Genomic DNA, 5,338 nt, shown 5'->3' on the forward strand with positions numbered 1-5,338 from the left:
ATATAATTTAAATAGTCTCTCCACCGAAGGCTTCAGAACTAAGCACTTGGTCGTTCCATAGCTAGAATTCTGCTATATTCTAAATTTACGAATTTGCTTTTTTTCTCTTTTAAAGATTCCAGCGAATGGTGGTGCAAAAAATTGTATCATCAGGGGAAATAATTTCAATTTATTGTGGGCTCGAAGCATCCACGAACGCTGTCAAAAACTGATGGGCATCACTAGCCTGCTTCTTTACTTTGTTCATTATATAGAGGTCAAAACTTTAGTAACGATTGCTTCACATTTGATTGAAAACTGTTATTATGGACAACTATGAAATAGACAAAAGAACCTTTACCGGCTGCAAATTGGTCCACCAATTAAGGTATTTAAATATTGAAGACAGGGCCGGCCCTACAGGTTGCGGGGACCCTATGCGAAATGGATTGCGCGGGGCCCAGTCTTGGTAGGGATAAGGATAAAAAGTGAAAAATAAACATTTTTGTTAGAAAATAAATTTGTTTTTGCATATATATTTTATTCATACGTTTGTTTAATAAGGGAAAACTCACCGTCAAATCAACTTGAGCCATCTACAGTAGATGGTAGTTGTCCAACAAAAAGCCAATAAACATTCAGATCTGCCTTTCAGATTTACTATCGACTAGCAGAATATCGCTTTTGATTTTTTTTTTAAGATCGAGATATATTTAGATCTATATTTATATGCCATTGACTATTACAGTAAATTAAGTATTGGAACTTCCTGATTTGGTTAAAATTCGCGCTATTATTAAAGTTTTATCAAATGAATGCTGTCAATGCCTTTTTTTTTAAAATCGCGAGTAGGATTGGCGTTTACCATGTTGAATGACACCCCAAAAGGACAATTTTGTCTATTTTTCAGGACATTTTTATGCGTTTTCATGATATTTTAATAATTTCATGACATTTTCTTGACTTTTTCGTATAGGCCTACTTTGCAATTTTGGGAGATTTGCAGGAGCTCCTGGAAAATCACGAGGCCGCGGGAACCCTGTTATAAGTAAAAAAATGGTTTAATTTAATAATTTACAACTAGAGGTAACACGCGGCCTATGAAAGTGCGGGGCCCAGGGCCGGCCCTAACGATTGCGGGGCCCTAAGTGAAACGGATTGCGCGGGGCCCAGTCTGGGTAGGGATAAGGATAATATTTATTGATAATTAAATGTAAAAAAACACAAAGAAATGATAATCGATTTTCGTAGGGAAAAGAAGGAAAATGATATTGTTTCTGTAGCTGGAGAGACTATTGAAATAGTGCAAGCTTTTAAATACCTTGGTAGCCTACTATCCTAGACAATAAAATAATGCGCCCAAATGAGTCACTGGTTTTAGCTTAATCTTGAGACGGGGCAGAATCTGGTGTGGCTAATCAAGCCAATTCTAGAACGGCAGACTTTGCCACAATTCGTTCATGTGTATGCCTCTGATTCAGGGCTAGCGGACAGGGCAGCTTTCTTTTTTTTCCCTCTTGATTAAGGCCGCTTCAATTCTTTTGTTCTCAGCAAGGGTTGTCCCAGCACGCACAGTCTGTCTCCATGCACTCCGGTCTTTGGCTATGTTTTCCCACATACTTTGGCTGATGCCTGTGGCTCTCATGTCTCGCTTGCAGACATCTCTATATGTTAGTCTTGGGCGGCCCTTGGGTCTGACTCCTTCCACAAGCTCAGCATATAAGATATCTTTCGGGATTCTATCATATGGCATGCGGGTGACATGTCCGAGCCAGCGTAATCTTCTTTGTGTCAGGAGAGCATACATGCTGTTCATATTGGCCAGTCTCAAAACTTCCTGATTGGAGACATGGTCCCTCCAAGAGATGCCCATTATGCGTCTCAGGCAGCGCAAGTGGAAACTATTCAATATGTGCTCTTGGTACATGTATGTTGACCAGCTTTCACTGCCATAAAGGAGAGTGCTCACAACACAGGCGTTGTAGACTAGGATTTTGGTCGCTGTGGTCAATTTACCATTTTTCCAGACGAACTTGGAGAGTTTTGCCAATGCTGTGGTAGCTTTTCCTATTCTTTTTGTCAGCTCGATGTCTAAATCTAGGTTACTGACCATTGTTGAACCAAGTAGGTAAATTCCTGCACCACTGAAAGGGTGTGGTTCCCAGTTTGTATTATAGGTATTTCTGCGACGTCTTGTGCCAGGATTTCGGTCTTGGAGAGACTTATAGTAAGGCTAAACTCTTGACAAGCAGCTGCTAAGGCGTTCACTAGCTTCAGTAGACCTCCTTGTGAGTGAGATACGAGTGCCGCGTCATCGGCAAACAGCAACTCCCTTATCAAGATACGACGCCTTTTCGTTTTGGCTTTAAGACGTGCCAGGTTAAAGAGCCTTCCATCGGATCTGCTATGGATATATATTCCGTCTTCCAGGGATTTAAAAGCACTGGTTAGTACAACTGAGAAGAAGATGCCAAATAGTGTAGGGGCCAGTACACATCCTTGTTTTACACCGCTCTTAATGGAGAATGGCCTAGAGGAAGAACTTTCAAACTGAACAGTGCCCTGCATATTTTCGTGAAAAGCTGACACTAGTTTTCTTAACTTATTTGGGCAGCTGATTCTCTCTAGTACAGCAAAAAGACCATTTCTGCTAACAAGGTCAAAGGCAGTGGCGTAGCTACCAATGTGCGGGTGGTGCGGGCCGCACAGGGCACCAAATGGAGAGGGGCACCAAAATTCCCCCAGCGTGTATTAATTTCCTATTTCCCTGAGCTTTTCAGTAAAAGTATATGCAGTTCAAGTATATGCTAGTAAAACTGCCCTCGAATCACTCGACCGAGTACAATCACAGGCACTACGGTTCATTTGTGGCACCTTTCGGACAAGCCCAACAAACGCTGCTGAAATCTTAACAAACGTGGCCCCTTTACATTTAAGGAGGGAGAGGGCGGTACTTACAGCCTATGAGCGCTATAGTGATTGTACTCGGTCGAGTGATTCGAGGGCAGTTTTACTAGCATATACTTGAACTGTATAGCTGTACTCAATTTGTGATCTGACTGCCCCTGGTACAATGTGCGTAGCATGTAAGCTTTGGCACCCCACTTTGTGCTGGCCAACTCTCTGAGTAACGCTAACTTCTCTGAGGCTTTTCTTTCAACTTCCTGGACGTGCTGGAACATTGACAACTTTCTATCCAGGGTCACCCCTAGATATTTTGGCGTGTTTTCACGTTGGAATCGCAGCCCACCGAGTTGAAGCTCGAATGGAGCCTTAAGAATGTCGATCCCTAGGCTGAACAGGGACCAGGTCGTTTTGGCAACGTTTATCTGAATCTGTCATTTGTCGCGATACGAGGAGATGGTTTGGAGGTTTGCTTGTAATGCCGCCTGTATTTGGTCGACTTTCTTGCCGGTTGACCAGAGGACAATATCATCCGCATAAAGCAGTTTCTTTGACCGCAGTGAGGTGCGTTTCTTAAATTTCTTAAGTCTAAAGAAGCATCGAGACAATTTCAAGTCACATCATTGCCAGAGTCCACCGACTATAGGCGAGCTGTTATTGGGTATGAATTAACTGAACAATTAAAAGCAACAAAGCAAGATGAGACGGTTATCATTGAATCCAGAAAAAAATGATGAGGCGACATCCTGAAAAGAAGAAAATACTTCAGTACCGCATGTTCTAGAGACTAAAGGACAGCACACAAGCATGACTTTAGTACACTTCTCAAAAATTCATATGGAAGAAGCTGAACCATCAGACAGTGTAAACAATACAGAAAGCAGGATAATAAACTCTAGACTGAACGACATTGGAGATTGGCCTGATGTCACAGATAATATTCGCATACACCTTGTCACTCAAGGATATGAAACAGTTCAGCGTATGAACAGTCAATTCAGAGAGGCGTAGAGACATCAAGAATCAGCAAAAGGAAAGGCTAGAAAGCTTTCAAAGGCTTGTTTTTTTTCCGGGAAATGTCAAACGGCGAGAAAGTTCTTAGAAAGTGGATGTGTTATTCGCCAAAAAAAAAAAAAGAATCCTTATTTTGCTTCCCCTACATACTCTTCTCAACAAGATCAAGTACCAAATCTTCATTTAAATCCAAAGATGGATTCAATGAGTGGTGGAGGTTATCCCCAAAAATAGAAAAACATGAGACCAGCAGAGCTCACATTCAGTCATTGCTTGCTTGGAGGGAACTTGAAGTTTGTCTGAGAGTAGGGAACAATATTGACAACAAGGCCCAAGATTTGATTATACAAGAGACGAAAACCTGGAGAGTTAGTAAAATTACTATCAAAGTACGATCCACTCTTGAGGGAGCATGTGCTTCGCACTAAGCTTTGTTCCAGACCGAATATATACATGTTTCCACAAATACAAAATGAATTTATTACAATATTGGGGGATCACGGTAAAAAACAAATCATACAGCAAGTAAAACAAGCCAAATATTTCTCAGTTATTTTTTACAGTACACCTGACATCTCAAAGCTGGATAAAATTTCCCAAATTTTACGGTATGTTGTCATGGATAATGACAATCTGCAGGTTGGTGAGTCTTTTGTTGACTTCATCGACACAAAGGACAAGCATGCTGCTGGAATTACTGAGATGATTCTAGAGAAATTGCGTTCGGATGGCTTAGACTGCAGGGGTCAAGGCTATCATAATGCTGCGGTCATGAAAGGTCATTAAGGTCATGAAAGAATTAACAATATTTGATTAATGAATACATATTATTTTGAACAAAAAAGTATGGTTTTGCAACGTTATTAATTAGTTAGTTTTTTTTTGGGGGGGGGCATCAAGATGAGGTACCGCACCAGGCATCATATACTCTAGCTACGCCACTGGTCAAAGGCCTTGGTCAAATCAATAAATGCTATGAAGAGGGGCTGCTTTTGTTCTCTGCTCTTCTCCTGTAGCTGCCGCAGAGAGAAAATCATATCTGTTGTAGATCTACCTGCCCTAAAGCCACACTGCGACTCTGGATAAACACGATCTGCCAGGATCTGTAATCGCTTTAGTAATAATACTAATACTCTAGCAAAAAGCCTTTCCGACTATGCTAAGCAGTGAGATGCCTATGTAATTGTTACAATCAGAGCGGTCGCCTTTATTTTTTCTAAATTGTAACTATGTTGGAGTCTTTCAATTCCTAGGGGACCATTCCTTGTTCCCAGCACAAGCTTAGCAGTTCATGGAGTGGTTTGATTAGGGCATGGGTAACCCATGGGTAATCCAATACCAGAGTAAATGTCTATGGAATATATATAGATGAGTGATAAACTCTTGTTTACTTTTCCACGGCAGCGGATTTCTTTACTTTTATATCAACTTCCGTTTTCAA

This window comes from Biomphalaria glabrata, chromosome 6, assembly GCF_947242115.1.
Source record: "Biomphalaria glabrata chromosome 6, xgBioGlab47.1, whole genome shotgun sequence".
NCBI classification, from domain to species: domain Eukaryota; kingdom Metazoa; phylum Mollusca; class Gastropoda; family Planorbidae; genus Biomphalaria; species Biomphalaria glabrata.